Below are 24,886 nucleotides of genomic sequence, written 5' to 3' on the forward strand. Positions count from 1 at the left end.
TTGTACCTTGATAGCAGATCTATTTTCTATTAGCTCGAGATATACGAAGAAATAGAATTTATAAGGCATTTTTTTGCGGAGAGGGGGGCTATGATAGTGTTTTTGTTAATAGATTAAAAAATAACAGTACACTGTGTTGTTGTACACATTTTCACCAGGTCGGGGAATTTAAAATGCGTCTTACCTATAGGTAAGGCTATAGGCTATAGCCTTAAGATATTGTCAACTTGTACATCTTCTTTGTTAGTACAGTGTAATTTAAAGGCCTTCAGTCGTGGTGGTTGCGATATAATAATCTGGAGTTAATTTAGAACACGGAGAAGGGAAAAAATCGAATCAAAATGTTATGGGTACGAGATCATTTGAAAATGATTTCATAAACTTTCTCTGATATCGATTTAAAGACAGACCAATATTTTCTCGGAACGATTGAGGCTTAGAAAAACAATTGAGAGCTAATAGAGATAAGGTGATGCAATGTTTTTTTTTATGAAAAGGTGCTTCCTATTTGTACTTGGATCATTAACATCGTGCTTCGCGTTGGCACTAGCGAAACCCTTAACTTAATTGCAAAATTTGATTTTCCCAGCTCGCATTAACGATTTGTTTTATTTGTATGACGTCACTAGCGTACAGGTGTCAGAAGTATTATAACTACCTTCATCCCACTTGATGCTTAAATCACGTGCGATCAATGATGCCAGATTGTGAGATTCAATTAACACCTGTTCTTAACCCTCTTTCGCTTCAAATGAAGCCATAAGGGGGTATACTTAATCTTCGAGAGAAATTTGGATACCAATGTCTCCATAAGGACTACGAAATCTTAATTGCATGTTAGGAATGAACTTTGTTCCCACTTTGTTTGAGTGGGAGAGATCTATATTGACTTGGAATCTGCTTTCTATAGCGGGTTCTGGTGTTGTGCATCTGAACAAAGAGTTTCAATACTGTTATGTATGAATGAATGTATTACTATGGCGACCTTTATTTACCATAAAGGCGTTTGCTCTGCTTTGCTTAACGTTACGGAAATGATTTGCAGGAATTTCTTCCTAGTTGCATGTTGGTATCATTGCAAACAATTACTTATTCCAGTCTAGACTGCTGCGACAAGCTTGGTGCTAAACGTCAGTGTTCAAATTGACAGATTGACAATATGCGGTGTTGAGGTGTTTCTATAATCGCTATTTAATTGATGATTCCCTGACTCACGATGTCTGCTTCATCCACAATCTAGAAACACGAAGATATTTTAAAGGTAAGTGATAGAGCATAATATAGAATGTCGATGTTTTAGGGGTAACATGATAATGATGACATTTATATATTTTTTTTTACTCTTTACGATATTTTACTAGAAAGAAATGTTAATAATTTTTTAAAGGCTAATCATACATCCTTGATATAGTGATTCCATTCCAATTTAATAACCAATCTTCATTTCTAAATACCACCTTAAGGTGTAAACTACCGGTGTTCCTTTGTTCCTAAAAGATCATGCATTTTGAAAGGGACAACTTTGTGATATTAAGTGATTCTGCGAATGTTTTCATCATATTGGCTTGGTTTATTTACTACCACATTCGTCTTTATGATACGTTGATATTAGACGAAATGAACAACATATCATGTACTTCCATGGTATAAAGTACGCTGCCCTTGTTGTTCAAAATGGATTTGAGGGCTTGCAAATCCTCTGAAAGTATGTCACGGTCAAACATTTAAGAGCTTCACTTTCCTCCTTTAAGCTGTTCCATCCTTACCGTTTTATCGGGCACGCAGATGATAGGAATAGTAATCTGCACGTAGCCAATGGCGCTTTTTTCCCACGTAAAAGCTATCTACCCGCTCACACCAATCTCGTCTGCATTTCCTTTTTTCTTCACGCTCTTGTTTATGATCCTAAATCCGGTCCGCTGAGGTGTATTCCGACTGTCCCGAGTTTGTCAGAGCATGTATACCATTTGTTGGTTCGAAGGATACCAGTATAATGAAATGTGTACAGCATCTTGCAGTGCGCAGTATTCAAGATGCATTCAGTGAAGGTGGTCGAATGCGTACGTGCTCTTTCCATTTAAATCAATTGTCGCGGTCCACCTCTGTGTGAAATATTGCAATTTTAACCTTAATTAAGGTTTAGAGAAAAAAGGTCACAAGTACCTATTTATACTGTGATCTTTTCATCAAATTTGTCGAAGTAGGTTATAGGTAACTTGCCTTTGACAGTTCTTCTTCCGTCGGAAAAGTTTCAATTTCAGGCCTTTCAGGAAGTGAGGTGTTTTTATTCGGTTTTAAGGTTTCTTTTCGTTGTAATAAAGGCCTAGGCCTATATTTTGGGTGACTAGAAAGTGTTATTTTGATAGAATAGCATTTACTATTTTAGTTCAAACATTAGCTACTTACTAAGCTTCATTATTACAAGTATTGCGATGTGCAAGTATTATTTAGTAGTAGTGCCAGTGTCTCTTTGATGTGGCACATTAGGTAAACATATTTGATCCAATTCAGTTCTATAATACATTCACAGACCAGGAGGACAGGAAACAAAATCATGTTGCAATCATAGAGCGATTTATGTGGCACCAATATTACTAAGGGAATGATAAATACTTGTTATAACATTTAATGTTTCTTCAGTTAATGATTTACTGCAGTGTGTACACATTGTGATCATTAAAATGAAATGTGTATGCCCCTCAACATCTGAGCAGTCAGTTTCAATGTAAAATATGGACTAATTTAATGTTCATTTCCATCGTACTGCGGTATCGAATAATCGGCTTTCTAGGGTGTTCAAATTAAAAAGCTGAAGTAACTTATTTCGAAGACAACAATACATTATTGTTTTAAATATAAAAAACACTCAAGAGAATGCTTGGAAGGCGAACTGCATTGAACATATTTTATTAAGAGCTCAAAACAGTCTGTAATGCTATGTAGATGGATTCAACATTTGTTGACATGTATGATATCCAGATAATTTGTCGAATTTCCCATCTGTATGTGGTGAGTCCATGAGACAAGCGACATGATTATAACTCTGTGTATTCGTAATGTGATTAGAGGTTGTCATAAGGTATTGTATTTGCTAGCGTTGATGATCAATGCCTTGTCTATGATTTTCCACCCCCTTATTTTTTGCCATTTCGAAACGGGGGCCGGGGAGGATGAGCAACTGCCCCAATAGTAGATTTATTGAGACTTTGTTTACACAATTAATGTTTGAAATATGAGTCTGTTTGTTTAAATCATAGGAATCTTCGCCTGGACTTCCCCCAAACAGTAATGTCCTCATGCACCCCCAATTACTACAATGAGAACTCGTGTCTCTCCCTTATATGAAAACCTGGCTGCATATGCCTTCCTGTTCGTTCCGCCATGCCATCTTCATTTTTTCCCTCTCTAAAATCTTGTTCCAATAATGCCTTCTCGGTAATGAGGTTATTAGTGGGTTAGGGCATACTCTTTGTCAGAAAATATAGTAAGTAGTGCTAGAACAACATAATTAGGATAACGGGGTTGATATCAAACGTGGAGAGAAGGGAAATTAATTTTGTTTTATAATCGAAGTCATCTTTAAAAATTAACACATCACATTTAGATATTATAACATTAATTAATATCATGGCCTATATCACTGCATTGATTGCGATCACACATGAAAATAGTTGTTCCAGCAACAATACATGTACCAGTCCATTTACATTACCATTAACCTTCAGCTTTAATTTATTTACTCTGTACAAAATATGTTGTTATATATACGTCGTTTGTGTGTTCATTTAAGAAAAAGTGTTATCCTTAAAGTGTAATGAATACAGTTGTAGGGAGAGGGTCCTTCCCCTTCCAAGTGGTCATTTAAAGACATTTTCGGCATATACATGTAAAATCTTGTACCTTCAAAATAATGTAGGTTTATTAATCGTGTTCCTTTTTCTGTAAATGTGCTTGACTTTCCAAACCCCACACAAACCAACGCCAATGATTCTTTCATTTGACCTCCGCCCCTGGTCCAATGCCCCCCCCCCCCCAAAAAAAAAAAAAAAAAAAAACAAGAGGAAAAAATCAAGGCAATTCATGTTGCCCGGTCCGTACATCCAAATACAATTTAATTCCATAATGCTGGCGAGTTGTGCATCGATACTGATAAAGCTTTCTGTGGATAAAACTGATGACATCCAATAATGCAGACCGACGTTTGGCGGACAGCCGCTTTTGTCATCTATTACATGTATTAGGTTATACAGTCTTTCTAATATCCACAGTGCGTTATGGCAATCATCATAAAATGAACGTCCCGTCTGTGAAGATTATGTCCTGAAAGGTTGTAATATGGATGTTCGACCCCCCCCCCCAATCTCACACAGACAAATTACAACTTACTCGGTCATCTATACCTGTTCTGGTATGTTTGTAACAGTATTGATGTTATTTTGATATCATATTTTAAACCCACTTTGTGAGAAGTTCGGAAGATTATTACCTAAATAATATTTTTTAGAAGTAGAAGTGGTATTAGTAGTAGGAGTAGTAGTAGCAGTAGTAGTAGTAGTAGTAGTAGTAGTAGAAGTAGTAGTAGTAATAGTAGTAGTAGTAGTAATAGTAGTAGCAGTTGTAGTAGTAGTAGCAGTAGTAGTAGTAATTGGCAACCTTTTCAGAAGTAGAAGTGGTATTAGTAGTAGGAGTAGTAGTAGTAGTAGTAGTTGTAGTAGTAGTAGTAGTAGTAGTAGTAGTAGTAGTAGTAGTTATAGTATTAGTAACATTATTAGTAGTAATTGGCAACCTTACAGGTGGAGTCAAATGCATCGAAGTTCATTGTTCCAAAATCAAATGCGAGGAACATTATTGCCTTACTAACTGCAAGCAATGCTTATCTTAAGTAAATTCATATCCACTCATACTAAGAGACTCTTTAAAGAACATACAACCATTGGAAGAAAAAAAAGATCAAGTGACAACCCCTAAAAGATATCGGTTAAAGTTCGTCGCCAACACGTCCTCGATCCTTTTAGAGCGTTTAGACTGTTCCTGGAAGGGAGGGAAATTAACAGCACACTTCGCTTGAGCATTAAATAATTTATATTGTCCTTGACTCAGCTACCCAAACACATTAAATGACGATAATGGCGAATGATGACACTTGTGAGGGCGAGCACAAATGACGAAGCATTGTGCATGTTACCTAGCAACAATTTTTTGACACGATATGGAGAAAATGTCCTTTTAATGTAAAATGCTGCTCTTGATATTACTACTGAGGTTCACTCTGTATAACTTGAGGAGCTTGGCATCCCTCCCTACCCTGCTATCCCATATCCCTACACCCCTTTTCCTGCTCATGCCATTGTGCCTGTATTGGTAATTACGCACTGGCCGAGGTTATATTACACTTAAATGAGTTCATTAGATGAGAGGGGATGGGTTCCTTTTATGTCGGCATTCCTCGTCATTACTTGATTCCAATCAACCTGAACACAATAATAGAGGCCATTATCAGTAGCCAGCCAGCCATGCACTTGAGGCATGCGCACGCAATGCAATGCCATGGGCTAACATTTACATATAGTGAATTACCTCAAATCTCGATCCGTCAATTTGTTTTTTAAAGCACAACGGGAAAGTTATTTTATGGACGTCACATTGTGCAAATTGTGATAAACACAATTCAGAATTTTTAAGAGGAACTTGAGCGATACCAAAGTGATTTCAAGAAAGTGATTTGTTTTGTTTTGCAATAGTTCATTCTCACAGCACCCTTTTCCCCCTTCTTTTTGGCATATGTGTATTTCTTGCCGTTCATAACCTCAATTACGAGCTCATTGACGATAAGCGCACATGCATTTTAACTTTTTTGAATTATGGAATTTGGAATTGGTGAATTTCAAATAATACCTATCACTTAAGGATTTACAGACCGGAATGTGATATGATTTAATCAGACTGATGAAATGATTTGATGCAGTACCGAGTACTGAACTGATAAAATAATTGAATTTGACTAGATAGTATATTAATTTACCCAAAATAGCAGAAGCAAAGGTAATAAACGTCATTCTCTGGCTCCTTAATGATGATTTTCAATTGTGTTTAATTATTGCCAGGTCCGTTCACAAAAACCGACGTCTTTTTACGGTACTACCAGTGTAAGTCTTCTTTAAGCCATTTAACTGTTGATTATCTTATTGAAATGTACAGTACACCATTCCTGTAAACACGAGACAAGCCCTTAATATAAAAACAGCAAATTCATTTAAGTGTTGGCATTAGCTCTGTTTGTTTGTGCGGTCATTGTCCAGTGTATTACTCGGGTCGATGATGGGTAAAGAGGATGATCATTATTTCTGCCCTAATTGGTAGTTTGATCTTGCATCGAGCCCCACTCCCTGTGGAATGAATGTGAAATGAGATGAAACTAAAACTCATCAAATCGGAAAGTGCAAAGAGGACGATTTCGGAGCCTTGCGAGACACTTGCCGTTTGACAAAGTTGAGAATTTTAGATCAGCAAGTGGTGCCTAAGTAATGATCTTTTAACGGCTTGTGACCTTGATGCATGCAATAATTTGCCTCTCCATTGGTTACAAAATGTGTGAATGATGTGAATCCGAAATGACTTTAGAATGGAGTTGTGATGACTGTTAAAATAAACATGTAAGGTTCTCTCCATTGTATATTGGTCGGTAATGTCAAGTGCACATGTTTACTACTTCTTGACTCATTTGGTAGATAACATTCCGTCCTTGTTAATAAATAGTTTGTGATGATAAAACATATTAAATATGACGATTTAATAATTTGAGCTTGCGTTCTAAATGAATAATTATTGGTATTTAAGCTGATTCAAACTCTTAACAAAATCATATTCATTTACCACTAACGTCAAAGGGGCGTTAACATTGGACGCTGAGTATTTGATCATCTTGAACAAATAATGCTCAATTTATCGCGCATGTAAATAAGAGTAGGGACTGCATGTGGCCATGACGAGACACGTTGTATTCTCAGCAAGGCAAATATCTAATCGTTTTCCTTGATAATTGTATTATCCATAAATAGAAGATTTTCTCCTCTTGATGAATTGTTTTTACCCACTAGTTGAGAAAGCTTCACATTACGCTTTAAGTCATGATCAATCATTCTGCACACATTAACAACGCTAAAAGGCGATACGCTTTTATGTCATGAACAGTCTTTTCCTCAACATTAGTGTCCGTTCATACTCAGAAGGGCGTTAATCGTGAATAAAGTTACATGATATAAATCCCTTACCTCCGTCCAAAATCGAGAGAAAAATAAAGTACAAATTTATTCATATGAAAGGAGTTCGTACAATGGTCATACTGTCTATTGAGCGCCGACAGTGGATCATGGCTTGACGGTGCTATCGTAATTACGCTTCGATCGTGAATATTTCATAAATGTCATGCGAAACGCGCGATTAAATCAATTAAATTTTCACCGAGAGCACTGGAGATGAGTATTGAGCAATGCAATTTTAATTTATGCTCCAAGCAAGGAGAGTGGCACGTTCTCCATGTCTTTGTTTGTTCTTCAATATGACATAACGAAATAGGATTAGAGGGAAGGTTTATGCCTCATTCACACTGCGGCAAACTTTTTAAATGTTAATCACGAATTGTTGTCATCTCCTAACCACAACTGCACCTATAGGATTCGCGGATCCGCTCTGACAATTTGGAAAGATCAATATCGTAACTTCGCCGTGAAACCTGCGCGAAGTCCAAGTTGAGTTTGTCAGAACAAGATAAACTGAAACAGAACAGTTCAAACCGTCTTAAAGTTGTTCTCTTCACGAATATACAATATTACAATGATAGTTCAATTTCTGCCATGAAAGGAAGAGGTGTAATGAAACGACGTACACTATAATTGTCGATACACTAGAATAATTGCCTTAGTTTGACAGGGGCATTAGGAAGACCCTGCCTGACTTACTCCTTTGGGAACAATATTGGAATATTGCCCAGTGCAGATCGGACTGTCAGTATTTTGAATGGATGTACTTTTTTCAGCCTTGATTTATCAACCTTTACAAAGGTTAATGTATTTCAATATTCATATTATTGATAAAAATATGCACGAAAAGTTTACCATGGCAGATGATTGGTTTAATGACTGAAAACCAAGAAATTCCAAAGTGATTTGCTTAGTGACGTACACTGTTAGAAAAAAATTAAACAAGTTGTTTAAAATTTTAAACACCCCGAGTTAACCGGTGAATCGCTCAACGTTGTTTAAAGATTAAACAAATTAAGGTTGTTTACATTTTGAACACTTAGTTGTTTAAAAATTAGGAAACCTTTTAAACAACAGTTGTTTAGTAATAAAATCGCACAACTCAGTTGTTTAAAGCAAGTTGTTTAAATTTTAAACAATAATGTTTAAATTACTAAGCAACTGTTGTTTATTCAGTATTACTGCACAACTGGGTTGTTTAAAAGGAGTTGCTTAAATTTTAAACAGAACTGTTTAATGGTTATTATCTGGTTGTTTGAATTTGTGAAATGACCTACTGGAACCACTCCTACAATAATCACAACGATTTATACACTGCAACATGCAGAGCTTGTTGCCAATTTACTTCAACATTTGTTCATCATATTCATGGCAGTGACAGACATTATTATTTGTCTCTATAACTTCACCTAAACCCCATCAGCGAAGCCGAGAAGAACCAAGTCGTCGCCTTGCCCTTGTTCCGCCATTTTCGTCTGCACTGCACTGCACTAGCACTTGCACTGCACACACTAAGCACTGCATGCTTGCATGTATGTATTATGTACGTACTTTTTGAATATCGCATGTGTGTGCGCAAATAGCAATCGCGTATCGAGAAAATATCAACGACGCCCCCGGGACTTTTTAAACAACTCTGTTTAATTAAATATTTTTGTCTTTTAATACATAGTTGTTTAAGTCAATCGAGCACTGATTTTTCGATTTTGAACAACGTTGTTTACTTTTTAAACAACATTCTTTTAAACAGTGATATTTTAAACACCGTTCTAACAGTGTACTGACTAACCTTGCGATTAAAGCGAGGGCCCCCGCCGATTTTTTTCCATTCGTTGACCGGCTTCATACACCTCTTTCTACTTGACTTGTAACTTGCATTCTGATCCTGACAATGTTTGTGTTTACATGTGAGAAATGGGGAGAATTTTTCGTCATGTAATTGTGTAATTATGTAGATGTGAACGTGATTGTCACGGTTAAAAATGGTTAAAATTGACTAGTATTTGCCGCAATATCTGGTACACGGATAAGAGTCGATGGTTAGGCCCAGTGGTTAGGTTGATCATTATGATCATGTCGATAAAGTTAATCTTTACATACATGAATACCGACTCTTCTCTTTTACTGCAATCAAAATGGCAGCGAAACCAACTTTGTCTTAACATATCGTAAATGATATTGTTGCAGTTGCAAGTCTTTGCATCTGCTACTTAATTTCTTAGGGGAATTTATAACATATTCCTAATTATATAGTTCTTCTTTGTTCTAGTTTAGCGGTTAACCATATAACTTTGTCTTCCATTCCACCCAACCAAGCATCCTGCAAGAGATACGAAAAACCTCATATCAAAACACCGTCAGATGAGCGAAAGTCTGTCCCAGATAGCCGATTGGAAGTATGGTATCGTAATCGCAACTAAACGCCTTGTATCGATTGGTGGCGTTTGTAATTATTGTCGAGGTTGATTCGAAGAAGGTCCTTGAACGCACGCTACATTTCCCCGATAAGTTACCTACCCTAACACAATGTATATCTTTTCCAATGGGAATGCAATGGATTATATGACGGTACAGATTGCAATTGATGGGTTGCATGTGTTAGTATAAGATATCATGAATGGACATTCTGCTCTCGAGCACTGTTGTAAAGTTCATATTCTACCAACATTACAATGCAATATAATGCTACATGGGCAGTGACGGAAAACGCAAATAGCAGTTCTACCAATTTATCTCAATGTTCAAAATTTAATCGCTACATGCAACAAGAGATGCGATATTAGTCTGGCGCTCTCTGTAGGTGGGATTACGATTAGAGATCGAACATGGCAGGAAGAAATGACCGAAAGCCTGACCGAGCACGAATCTTTACTTTGCTCTTGGCTACTCAAACAGAGTTTGGACAGGGTAAAAATCAGTCAACCGACATGGCGAGTACGTGACTCTCTACCTAATTGTTTGTTATTTTAAGGATTTTTTTCCCTGTCATACTTCTGTCAATAAATCAGTCTTACTATAGAAGGCACAGATGATCATATTGGAAAACTGAGATCCGATGGGGCTGGCATAGACGTGTAGAAAAAAGCTATTGGGGACGATACTGATCACATGTTTGATAATTAACCAAATTCTATCTACAAATCAATTAGGCCTATTCGATATAATACTATATCAAGCATATATCTGTATGACGTTATTCACCTTACCGTAAATATTAATGTCATTCGTAAATAAAGTATATCCTCCTACCACCCCAATATTTGTATCAGGTAGATACAAACAGGAGCGGATCCAGCCGGCGGCAGGGGAGGGGGCCCAACTCGTGAGAAAAAAATTTAGCAGCGAAATAGCCGGCCGATAATTCGCTCAGTGGGGGGGGGGGGGGGGGGGGGGGAAGGGGGAGGGGGGGGGGAGGTAGTGAGCACTATATTTTTTTTGCTCCCGAAAATGTGAAAATCGCGCCTGCCGATAATTCGCTCAGTGGGGGATGGGATTGGGGGTGGGTAGTGAGCACCTCGAAAATTTGAAAAATCGTTCCCCCCCCCCCCCTCCTTGAGCGCCAGGGGAGGGGGCCCATCTCCAAAAAATGTTAAATTAACGTGTTTTTACACGTTTTCCCCCCTGGATCCGCCACTGGATACAAATATCAATTTCATTTCATGTATTCATAATTATGTCCAAAGTACGTTTCACATGGGTATTAATTTCGCTCACAAATGGCTTAAACAAATTATACAATGAACATAATTGTATGATATGTAACGTATTTTATATAATACAATAATAATACAATATCCACTTGCAGATTTTAGCTGTCCAGTTCATCAATTAATATTAGTTCAAATAAAATCCTTACTATCCAGTGTATATAAGAATAATATTTCAGTTATCATTTCTCGTCTTTATGACCTTCTAATTTATTGTCACAATGTTTTCGTCTGTAAATTATTATTTCCTTTTTCCTTCTCTTTAATTGACTCAATTACCGTTTCTCTCAAAATGCCAAAAGCCTTCCAAAGAATCAATGTAATTAACACTTATTCCTCCAAAATGTGAGTGAATTTTCTCCAAAGTGATAAAACGGCATTGACATGGTCTACGCAGTGCATTTAATCATCTCATACACAAACTGTACGAGGAGTTACTTTTCATTTCGTTGAATAATGGAACGTCCTAAGAGACGTGCTAAATGAAAACAAAACCTTGTTAACAAGAATTCTTGACCGACGGACGACAACAACAAGATTTTCTAAAAAGCGTGAATTTCACCGCAATTTACTTTCCTGCAGCTCGCTGATATTTGGCGCGGCGACGGTGATATCGGTTACATGCAATTTTGTAGTCTGTGAATACAGGCTAGCTGGATATTTCATGCCCTCTTTTAAATAGTATTTTGCAATAGTTCTCGTAATGCCGCAACTAGTTGTGAAGTACGGTTGTCTCTAGAATACGGATTTTCTTTAAGGTATGTTGCTTTCCAACGGATATTGGGGATAATGTGTCGGGCTGCGGTTCATTTCAGACCTAAACCTTCCTTTAAAGAGAAGATAAGGTCAGAACACGATACGCTGCTCTGGTTTGCGGCTCTTCAACTCTCACAATAGCAGAATTTTCCCTGGCAATTTCGTGTTGTGGTTGATTTGCAAAAGAGATTCAGAAACACGAGGGAAATCAACCGGGTGTTTTGTTTGCTTTCTTTTATTTCTTTTTGTGCTGCCACATTGCCAATGCTATTTTGTCGACAATAGCAGAACTGGTGTTGTTTCGTTTTTGTTATTCAAAAGGTGTTATGTCACTTATGACGTGTAGGCTTGATATAACAAGAAAACTTGATAGACTTATGGAACCATAGTCCCGTAGCAACAAGCCACACACATAAGTTGACGACGAAGATGATGACGGTAATGATGGTGATTTTGACAATGAAAAAGATGAGCAGGATGATTGCAATGATGATAATGAGGAAGATAACTATGATAACGAACATTATAAGGACTATCATTGACACTCTGTTTTAAAGAAAAATACATAAATAATAAGAGATATCGGTCATATGCTAATATCATTTTTTTTCCACTTTGCTTTTCATTTACTGCAGATGATTATGACAAGAGGCGCATGGAGTAACAACCCGCATGGAAGCCCTACAGAGCGCCCCCTATAGTGCAAACCTTCCACCGTAAGTATTTACCATTCTCAATATGTGTAGGGTTCCCACGACCTCTGTCAGATCATTTCCATGAAGGGAAGATTAATGAAAGAAAAATAAATCAAATCATTTTATTCACGAGGAGTAGTGGCTTTTCTTCAACATAGATTGGCCAGTTCATGGATAATTTGGAACCACAATTAAAATGATTACGGTTGTATAATAACTAATGGGTACATAGATATTATCATTAGTTACTAGTATGCAAGGATTCTAGCCGAACGCGATACGAATAAAATGACCGGTGTTCTTCCAGGAAATAAAGAAGATAAAAACAACTTTGCAAAACCAAAATGAAATAAAACGAAACAAGCCAAAACAACAATAAAAAAAAAATTAAAAAAGTAAGACTGCAGAGTTGGATAAATGGTATATCTAAACCAAATTGTTGTGATTTTGTTAATCAGATCAAAGTACACTCAGTCTACCTTTTCTTCTCTCATCAGTCTACATGCTTTCCCTTTCCACATCCAGGCTGCATGCAACTAGACGGTTACTTCGTTCAGAACACACTCCTGGAGCTATATTCTTTGTATTGTTTTGGCGAAACTCCATCTAAGTCTTGCGGGACCAAAAATCTAATTTACTGATTGAAATATAACAGGAGCCGTGGAAGGGGAAACTGTGGACCGAAAACAAACACATACCTCATATCCCCGCTAGCTTTCTTACGGCGAGTCATGCATGGATTCGTGCAGACTATATGTAATCACGTTCCCCTGCTTTTGGTTCTAAACTCGATTTTTATTTCTTGGGAATAGGGTGTCTTGTTTGGATACCTAATTATGACGTATGTTATCTGTCAAAGAGTCAAAGATTTAGCTAGCCCATAGTGGAAGGGGTGAGCATGAATTATCTAGGTTACCTTTAAGCAGATATGCAGAAAAACGAGCGCGTTGCGAATAAGAAAAATAAATTATATGCAGCAGTCCTCAAGTTGGTTGCACCTTCTTTTGACTATTTTCCCATATTTTAAAAATGTCACTGTAGAGCGATTTCCAGATTTCAGTGAGGTTTTTTTTTATGTTCATGAAACAAGATCTTCAAAAATGAAGTAAATATGGCTGTTCTTATTCATCATACAATATTGTGGTGGAGAAGAATTGAAAGTATCAAGCATGTTCTATTTTGTATGCTAAATTACATGTATAGTTTCACTGTAATGAAATATATATATATATATATATATAACAAGACAAGATAATAACTACTTTCGAAAAATCAGATAAGGGCAATTTCAATAAAATTGTGCGTCACCTATTGAAATGTGCAAACATGACACTGCCATATTACGTAATCAGAACATATTTTCTATGGGACATACAATTGGATATTGATATTGTCCTTTTAGAGTCGAATTTTCGAACAGAGTTGTGATCGTGTTATATAATATGTGGCATCCACGTACCTTGATTGGGGAGAGAATATGGCGCACCAATGCCTTATTTTAAAGGTGGAATATCCGATGCCAGTGCCATTTTTAAATTCAGTTCATGTGCAACTTGTCTGCAAGAAACCCTAGCGTACAGATGACATTAAGAGTGTTTTTTAATTGAACATAATACCTACATGTATAACCCATAGACTACCTTTAGCACTCTTTTACCGACTTCCATTCAATAGGCAGTTTTAATCAATTATCATTAAGGTCAAGCTTTGGATGTGTGTTTACGAAGAGTAGGTGTTTTAAATTTACATCTTGTTACAGTATGAAACGAAATATAACTCAAATAAATTTATTTGATATTGAATTGAAGGTGAAGTATCCTTCGGCGTTGATATTCTGATATTCTAAACTTGAGCACTAGTTGACTCGTGCACACTTGTGATTTATTAATAAAAACGAATAAAAAGTAAATTAAGATAACACATTTCATCCACACTTCTTTGAAAAAAAGCTGTGGTTATGTCAGAAATTTGCTCCTCAATATTCTTCCTTAGTTATAAACGGAAATACAGTAATGTCGCTGAACTTGACGGTTAATGGCTCTTTCCTCGGTTTGCTGTTCAAACAACAGCCATTCTAAGTTGTTTGCAAGAGACCCTTGCGTACAAATGACATTAAGGAGGAACGCCGGCGACGGACTTCGTCGTGTTTGAGAGTAATGTGTGCGTGTTAGTGTATGTGGGTGAGGGTTGGAGTGCGGGAGGGTTGGAGTGCGTGTGTGTATGTACACGAATCGGACAGCCAGTGATCTCGCGCCAATCAAGCATGTCCGTCCGCCTGACGCGCGTCTTGGAAGTTGGGCAGCAGTCATACGTGCCGAGATCGCCTTTGAGTCTCCGATGAAATCCTCAAACAAAACGTTATTTGTTTTCTGTCTTGACTCTCCGTTCCTTAAGAGGATGTGCGTTCGAAAACCAAACTCTACCCGCCATCACAGGGCATCAAGGGGATGGGGATTGATTCTGGTCGGTTAGCTCCCAAGGTCTCCAGCTAGTCTACCTCTCCGCACTTTATCTCTCAAGCATCAGCAAAGCAAGCCGAGATTAGTAGATGAAAGATGCTACCATGATAGCATCCTTTAGGATGATTCAGAAGGATACAGTTTCTCAGCCTTTTTGACAGATACCCTTCTAAATGCAGAAGGAATGTCTATATTTCATGTACTCGCCTTACTCAAAAGTTTGTTTCTTTTATACCGATTTCCACTGTGTAAAAATGAAATGGAAGATATTGCCATGCAGAAAGTTTGCATTTATCATATCTATTTTAGAAAATATATAATAAATTGACTTCGATGAACCTACTGAGAAGATTATGCTAAACTGAAATGTAAAAATGCTATTAATATTTTTTTTAAACATCGACCTAAAAAAAATTACATTCTAGGGGGAAGAAGATCAAAAACCTTTTTCCACGATGAAAGCATTGTTTCGTAAGCGGCATAAACTGGCCTACCTAAAACCAGGGGAATTTCTAACCAAATACGGATTACCTCACATACCATTAATGTATTCCTTCTCACAAGTCATCGCTGAAATTGAAGACAGTATTTGATTGCATGGCTGTGAGGATGCCTCTATGGTGTCCGTAAAGCGCCTACGTCATTTTAGTGTTATTTGCATTCAATTCTTATTCCGTTTGGTGTTCGGAAGGCACGATGAAACCATCGTATATCAGGGAGCCGGTCTCCTCTCGTAAAACTTAATCTCATCACACGCACCAACCAGTATTAAGTTCAAGGTTCCGTACCTACTACTGGCATACTGAAGGAGGCTAGAACACAACCCCCTTATATTTCGTAGAATTCATCCCCCCCCCCCCTTACAAAAATAAAAATACAGATCCCCCAGAAAAATATGTATGTTTAAAATTTAAACCGATGAATAATGGACTATTATCCAAAGCATTTGTTTTCTCCTACATGTACTATGAAGTATTATCTATGAAACCGAAAATAAAGAAATATGGTTAATGAAGCATTACAAACAACAACAACAACAAATGTCGATATATATATATGAAAAATCCGAAATCTTAACAAAAATTTAAATTTATAGTCATATGCTGAAAGATGAGAAGGTAATAAAGGAAAAGATGAAGAGAGAGAGAGAGAGAGAGAGAGGGGGGGGGGGGGACAACGTCCGACGATTCCCCCTCCTGCGGTAAAGTTGATATTTCAAAATTGCTTGGTATATAATACCAATGAAAGTACTCCTGCAAGTACTGAATATTGTACAACAGACGCGGAAAGGAATTTTAATACAACTTATCCAGTGTTTGACACTATTTTTCCCCGCCAAATAATAGACCCAATTTAAGGAATGCTCCACCAACTTGTAAGTATGATATCGGTACCCTTTGATCCAATCCCAAATTGTCCAACTCTTAAAGCAGTACAATAACAACGGGTCTGATTAATCGTCGGTTTATTCCTCCCCCTCCCGCGCGCATACAAACACACACACACACAGACACACCCACAACTAGGAGCAAATGACTAGATACGCCATTCAAGTCATGATTCAGATTGGCCAATGGTCATCTCACGAATAATTGTACTTGTTTCCAAAATTTCGCCATTAAACGATTTGTGTAAAAGGCTACTAATGGACATTCAAGTCAGTTTTATATGCAACGTCATGGTCTGAAGGTTTCACTGCATTGGAAACTTTGAATTAGGAACCTAACCAGAAACTATTACGGTTATGATCGGGGGAAAGACACCAGTCTATTTAAAATAAAAAGAGGCTTTGAAATGTAAGTATTTTGACATTTAAAATTATAGAATTATAGAATTATAATGAATCAGTAAACTTCTAAAAGATATGGTGCAACAAGTGTTCCTGAAAGTTTTGGGTGCATTTTTAAGCTTTATTTGTTCTATACGTTTACATCTACCGTAGATCTTCGTGCCCTCACTGTTAAACTAGCAACCGTTGGTACCGTTGGTACAAAAAATTATTTACCATGAACAAAACTATGTTTTTATTAAATGTAGTCAAACCTGATGCTGGTTTACGAAGCTTCCTAAGTGTAATAGGTCTACATCTACCTCAGATATACATTTTCTTAAATTTGAATATTGGATTCACTGTTATGGAGCATTGTCCAAGTTTTGTTGGCCGCTAGTTCACTTGGGTGTTATATCATAGCATACATGGCATGCCTAAAATGTAATTTGATTTAACTGCCATGCGGTTGCCATGTGAGTTTACCAGACTAAATAACATTGAAACATATATGTTTTAAGATCGGGCTTTGTGTGTGTTTTTATGAATATCTGTTCTTTTAAATTAATATTAAGTTAATATAAATATGAAATACACATTGATAATGATCACTTTTAAACATTTAGGGAAAAAAAAGCGGTGGTAAATTTAAATGGTGATGCTTCCATTAAACAGTATTATAACCCGATGTAACATGATGACTCGATATACTTGAGAACTATTATGACGTCAAAAATTATGACGCTATATCATGTGAATGAAACTAGGTGAATACCTTCAGGCTGATTAAGATCGGAAGTCCATCAATATACCAAGGTCACTTTTTCATTAAGACCATTGACATCATCGCCACGCCCTTGTCACTCTTAATTCATCCCAGGAGCATATCAATTATAGAATGTAAACTTGATACCATTTACTTTCTGAAGTGTTCTCCGAGGATGCTTCTTTCCTTTCAGCCGCAGCAATTTTAACAATGATTGAGACCATAACATCCTGTTTTTGGTGAACCAAGCTTCGCCGAAGGAAAAATCACCCACAATACGAGAAATACAAAAGAAGCGGAGAAGCTATTCAAAACGTCTCGAATTTCTCCTTCAACCCCATTCATAGATCGATGTAAGCTACATAACTTTAATTGCTTTTCCCTAGGCTTATTCCGCCTGATGAAATGAAGAAGCAAATATACGCATTTGTACTAAGTGCGTGGGTTAGAAAGAAATGGTACTTTCAGTGATGGCATATTGATTCGTGCGAATTAATTTTACGTTTCATCAGGTCCATTTTTCAGCGGTCACTAGTGACCTGATGATCTATGGTATTACAAAATGAACCAAGGAAAGTAGTTGGTATATGAAATCGATTGCTAATACCCGTTGATTTGTTGCCCGGCTTAGTTATTCTCAATCCAAACTCTGAGAAGGGAAAGTGTGTCACGGCTTCTTAAAGATGACACGCTTCTTAGGCCTGCTCATTTAGCACTCAGACATAAATCTCGGAGGTTATGAGGTCTTCGATCCCTCTTCTTTAATTGCCTCACCGTACATCACCCAGGTTAAGACGCTGGAAGTTCTCGGCTAATCCATTACAACTTTCTGGGTTATGTTATCGGTAAGCTTGGCTGACTTCGATAATGTCCTAATGGTGATGATGATGACCCGAGTAGAGAAGAAACACGCTTCGGGGTTCTTCTTTTCCCCTCTTAGTTGATATACGAAATATTTGATGTGCCGCTTCTTCCGTTTAATGAATGATTTAAATTGAAAATCTGATGTGTATAATATATTTCTTACTGGTCATTTTCATAATACCCGCATTTATCATAGTGTACCGATTTCGAGAACGATCAATACTCACTGAACTGGACATTTTGTATGCAGTTTTGAATTATTGCATCTTATGAAGTATGTGGTTGTCATAGCAGTAGCGTATTAAAAAACACGAATGGAAGCCTGTCCAGAACGAGAGGTGACGATGAAGGGGGGGGGGGGGTTAACTCGGGCAAGCTCATATGTATTAGACTCTAGGCAAGTTGTACTAATTCTTTCTTAGTCTTCAAAGAGAGGACAGCAGCCCTACATCTTGCTGAACATATCACTGAAATGTTCTGGCATCGCTTTCATTCAGTACCGCTTTAAAACGTGTGAATGAATTAAAACACAGCCCAGTATTTCTAACTTGTTTTCTTCTTAGTGAATAGTCTTTACAAACTACTTTTTGATAATGTAGCTGCACATATTTTGGGGGTATAATGAGAATGAATCCTACTAAGAGATCATGCAATACGACTATGTGAGATACGAAATTGAATATGGCGACCCCACCCTCCAACCACCACGGCACCGTGCTCCAAACACCCCCCCCCCCCCCCCCAATCCTCCTCCCCAAAGTTCATGAACCCTCGAGGCAGGCTAATGCACTTATTAATGATGGTAAAAACGAGCATATACCGTGTCCCAAACATCTTCCCGACGAAACGTGGCGGTTGAGTGAAGGGTTTGCCCAACTTCGTCACGGTCGAGACCCCGCAGCTAGAAGTATAGTCACATGATCCTTATTCGTCCAATCGTCTCCCATTGCATTGATGTAATCCGACACCACCATGGAAGTTCAAGACCGGGGGGCTTACATTTTACAATTTTCCCCTGCCTTCGAGGGACAACTTCTTCACGTTATCTTCAAATTTATTTCCTGATTGCCGATATCAGTAATATAACCTTGCCTCTATGTACCTCCTCAAAGTACGTTCATACAGGCCTGTTCCTCATTTCTCGTCATTTTTATATTAGGACCATCGAGTTGCATGCACTCATTCATTCTTCGTTCTCATAAACCTGAGTGAAGTACACTTCAGTGGTTTAAGACCACTTTTGAGAGGAAGGTAACTTTTACCTGTAATCACTGACACAATTTTGTAAACAATAATTTGAAAGCAGTCAATGTACTATTGGTCGACGCTAGTGATAGAAAAAGAATGATGTTTACAGTGTTCGAGACTAAATTGGAGCAGTCTATATCTGTGCCTCATTTGTTGTTCTTCTTCTTTATAATTGACTTTTTCAGGAAATATAGAACTTGCATGATCTAAAATCATTTAAATGAAAAATTGCAATAGGCAGCATTCATGTCTTCGGCAATGAAAGAAATGTAGTATTTAAACGAATGTTCACGGCACACATCCGCTTTAAGGTGCACATTTTTCCTGTTGATTGGACCCTTTTCTGTGTTGATGGAAGACAGACATTCCAACAGGACGATACAATTGTGACGTGCGCATGTACTCTCTGCTTTTGAAATGGGGGGGGGGGGGAGGGGTAGAAATTGTATTTGCAATGTATTTGTCCGTCTGAATAGGTTAAGAATTGATGGGATCGGCTTAATGTGCCACAAATACCGTAGGACTTCTGACCCAGAGAGCTCAAGGGGGTGTACGCAAAGTGAAAATATCACGGATCGAGGAATTTGTTTTCTGATCGATTTGGGCTTGGCGTTTACCTGACGCATGACGTCACGATGCCCGACTATTAGATGCAAGGCAAGCCAGGTATCGACAAGAGGGGTCCCCCGTAGTCAATGTGCATTGTGCAATGTACAGTGATGAATGGCATCGGAACAGGACAAACCAAAATAGAGCTGCATTCTCTGACCGAAAGCAATCACTTATGACTTATGGTTCAATTTTCCTTCCCGATGCGGGAATATATTTCTTTATTGTTCAGGTGAGAGGGAGAGAGGAATTGGTAGTAGAATAAAAGGTTTTTGCTTGGCGGTTCATGTTTAAAGCAGACTAAAGATGGTTCTCTTACCTAAAGACCTTTTCTGTGTCAAGATTTTTTCCCCGGATAAGAAACGAATATTGGACGGGAATACGCTCTTGTGACGTGAAGGAATCTTGATATCTCTATAGCTACCATCACAAAAAGCTTTACACTCCTCTGTAGACAAGCTAGAATGGCGCGAAGAATGTGTATCACGTGGTTTTGATCGTACCAACATATTCCATAAATATGTTATCCTATGAAATACTCCATTATCAATTTTTGTTTAATGTAGCTTATTCCATTCCTTCCTTCAGGAAAAAGAGGAAAAAAGGAATGCTCTTAGTTTCATGAATATGATGCTATTTTTATTGTAACCGTAGCAAATCACAGTGTTCTAAGATTCACCATTGTATTCCTTGCTCAACATCGAGCATTGAACTGTGACGAATATCCTAATCGATCCTCTTTTGAATATATGCAGTTTTGTTCTTGATATCTGTTTTTCATATTTTATTACTCGAGAAAACTACGCATAACTGTTTATAGTTTTCTGATTGTATATTTCTTATTCCTTGTTATGAAGTATTGTCTGTAACAATCTCTTTTAAAAGCTCTACCTCGTCCTTAACCCTCAATTTTCCAACCTTAGTCGCCCGGAGTGAATAACCGAGTGCCATGACGTGTAGGGATCCTCATTTTTTCAGTATCACGTTTATATCCAGCTCTCTCTCCCTCCAGAGTCAAGCATTCATATGCTTTCTCACGAACCCTACCCCGAGAGCTTAAGAACGCGCCAAAAATCGATTCAACAATTCAAGAGCGCCAACTGAGGAATCATCTCGGTTGAGCCATCGCATCAAGTGCATACCGTGGCAGTCGTTTACTGATCGCGGTACCCTTTCCAGCTTTGCAACAACTTAATCATCTTCTGAAACAATATTTGGCCGTCCCTGTCACGTTTAGCTCATTTCGACGGGAGAAGAGTCTCCATAAGTGGCAAGAATTATTTCCTGATGCTCCCACGAGGAACACATAGCGATCACATTCCCGTGGAATATTCCATTACAGGGCCATTAATTCTGCACACATATCACATTTTCATAGCTATTGAGGCCAATATACGAGCAGAGCGCTTTATGTTTCAACTCCATGAGGCTTTGAGCCTCTTCAGCTTTAGTGCCAACTTTACCGCTTTAATGGGGTCAAATGTTTCCTCTTTGAAAGCTTCCAAAATGATCTTCAGTAGCTTACCAGACTTGTAAGATTTCAACTCGAGGATATTCATTTAACATAGAGGATTTCAGGCAGCTTTCAGTTCCTCCGATTATCTTCAAGTGCACAAAAATGTTTTCCCCTTCGTGTGGTGTCTATGTGCGAACTTTCCATTATCTGTTGGTATAAACACGGTTGCAAATAATGAAGAAACAAAATCATTTGCCAAACAGACACTTCTCGATTTGTTCATAACTGTAAATTTTAGTGTGTTGTACTTCTATGAACATGATTCAAAAGAGGATTTGCTTGATTATTATTACACGCCAACACCAATGGTATGGCAAAATCAATTTACACGATGCGTTATATAAAAGAAAACACAACTACAACAGCAATACTATATTTACCCCCCTCTCCCCACCTTGGTTCTACCTATCCCTCTTTTTGATTTGTTTTTTCTCAACTGCCCCACATGCATGCCCACATGCCTTTTGACGACATGATTTGGCAAATTGATACAAGCGTAAGAAACGTTCGAATCGTGCAAGATCTTGACAAATGTGTAATTTATTCCCAATAGCAGCTTCCATGTTACTGTATTTTAATGATCACATACACGACTTTTCGTAGTGTATGAACAATGTCAGAGTTGCCCATCACAGTAGTGATCATGCACTTTGTCCACATTATTTTGTATAACATGTAAACTTATCCCCATAGTGATGAGGTAGAGGTGCTGTATAATTATTTTATTTTATGTGAAATAGTATATAATTTTGTAACTAAGACGATTGTACAACCTTAATAATTGATTAATGAAAATGAAAATATAATACGGTAAATCAAGATTACCATTGTTAACTTATGTAATGATTGAAACATACTTGCCACATATTTATTACAAGAAAAATCTCAAAATTACCATATTTCATGTCTCTCATCTGATTGCATACCTACCGATTAATTTACAATATATGTTTTCCATAACTCACCAATGAAAATGTAAAATGTAATTCATTAATTTTTACAACCAGTATTCTCTCTGTCGAAATTGTACTTTTTACCTTATTTTCGATATGTCTGATAAACACTCTCATCCTCAGCATTATCTTATATATATATATATATATATATATATATATATATATATATATATATATCTCGCTTTGTCTCTCGTTCTCTCTCCCTCTCTCCCTTTCTCTCTTTCTCTCACTCTCTGTCTGTCTCTATCTCACACTTTTCCTCGGTCTCCCGTGCTGTCTGCACTATTATCCTCCCTACCTCTGTTCTATATTTCCCTCCAGCCCTATGATGATTGTGGAATAGAATGTTAAGCGAATTTTATGAATTGTATTAATTTGTATATATATATATATATATATATGTGTGTACACTGATTTTTTAATTCATTCACTGCGTTATATGTCTTAATACGTTTTATTTTTGTATAAATATTTATGTTTTTACAATGTACAAAGTTCTGCAATTCAACCATCTGGCTGCAAATGAATTTTTAATAAAACCATTACCTTTACCATTACCATTACCAAATGGTAAAGCCTGTTCTTTATTTAGTCTTTGTCATTGTCCTTGAAGGGTAAATGAAATCATGACGCCCTTGTGGTGGTTTCGTTGGATAACCAAACTGATGATTGCGATCTAATAAAAATGCATACTTGCACGCATACATGCATACTTCTGTTTACAATGTACCTTGCAACGTGCATGTACTTGCAAGGCTTTTGATGATTGGAATATATTGCTCCTGCTATTCTGCCATGTTTACGATGTTCTAAAAATACGGAAAAAATGTCGTCTACGTCAACTCAACGAAGCTGGGCTGACTCGATCCTAGGCACACAACCTCTGACAAAATTACGGATAATGGGCGTGAAAGGAGATATGTATTAGTCAAGGTAATTGTCAAAGTGACTCTGACATTTATGGGTATCATCATCAGTAACACGGTATACCTTAATTATTGGACTGCAAATATTGATTGTAAAGGCAGCATAAATGACATTAGTTATCCATGAGCCGCCCCTCAGCATGAGGTTTAGCAGTCCAAGCGAGGACATCCTGATTCCTATCTGCGCGCACCGCGTGCCCCAAATTACGTCATAGAAGGTTAATTCAAATTCAATTTGGCCGAGAAAAGAAGAAACAGGTTGGAGCATAGATGGACACTGCAATGTCATAAAGGAAACAACAATGTCGAGATCTTGACATTTGATTTATAATCATTTTGGTTTAATACAGATAAGGTCAGGCTCGTTTGCCTCGTTAGGTAACACGGTAAACAGTATGAGGATCCTTCGCCAAGAACGGCGCCATGCACACGACAAGTTGCTGATCATATATTTTGAGAGGCGGGAAAGAACACGATGAATTGTTTATTTTCATCGCTCTTAAAGCTCGGATAAGTGCATCTATCTTTATGGTAGGAATACCAAGCAGAGACATTTAATGCCTTGTGAAACCTCATTACATTACGATAAGTCTTCTAACGCTTCAATTAAGAACTGGTGTTACCGAAGAAAGGGAAACGGCGATTGTGTTGCATGCGTTCTTCTAAATCTGAAAATAGGTGATCATTTTAAAATATACTTGTGAGACTATTATCTCGTTATGCTTTCAGTGTCAAAACTGTCAAAACTGGAGCAAAAACATGAATGATTTGAAATCTTCTGTAATACATAAAAAAGGACTTCTGAAAAGATAAAGTCAAGCGTTTATCTCTAACTAGATAATAAGTTTTAAAAGAGTGTTTTTTTAATTTTTTAACAGGGACCAACGTCCAGCCATGAATATACCCAATGTCAACGATGGAAGGGGTCTGGACATCTGGCCCACCCCTGCCAATTCCACTTACGGCAGAGTGGGGTAAGTTGTGTTACTTTACATCACCCTTTCTGTAGGTAGACTCCCCGCTCCATCAGGCAGGTGGTGAACATGAAAAGCCTTGCTTAGAGCCAGAAATTTTATATTCCGGAGAAGAAGAAAAATCCACCGGCCTAGGGCTGGAAATTTGGAGCTAAAATTTGTTGTATACTCGGGAAAAACAAGTCCACCGGCCCTCTTTCAAGCTTTTGGAATATAATACACATTGGGATCCCCCCCCCCCCATCACCCTCCCTTACTGAAAGAAGCAGAAGGGGATCGATTTGATTCCCGAAATCATATTCCAGGGGGGGGGGGTGTTTTTTCTTTTGCTCAAACCCCTCCCCATCCCCTCCCCCCGCACTCCCCAACTTACCACCTCCTGA

The 24,886-nt window shown here is 37.7% G+C and overlaps 1 long non-coding RNA gene across 1 annotated transcript; it reads left to right on the plus strand.

Annotated features, from left to right (window-relative positions):
- The first annotated feature begins 887 nt into the window (after positions 1–887).
- On the plus strand, positions 888–24,525 carry LOC586892. The gene is made up of 3 exons (XR_004066504.1): positions 888–1,261; positions 12,358–12,438; positions 24,408–24,525. It is a non-coding gene; the product is annotated as an uncharacterized LOC586892 (long non-coding RNA).
- The last annotated feature ends 361 nt before the right edge of the window (positions 24,526–24,886 follow it).

This window comes from Strongylocentrotus purpuratus, unplaced genomic scaffold (assembly GCF_000002235.5).
Source record: "Strongylocentrotus purpuratus isolate Spur 01 unplaced genomic scaffold, Spur_5.0 spur5_scaffold_5, whole genome shotgun sequence".
Taxonomy (NCBI): Eukaryota; Metazoa; Echinodermata; class Echinoidea; order Camarodonta; family Strongylocentrotidae; genus Strongylocentrotus; species Strongylocentrotus purpuratus.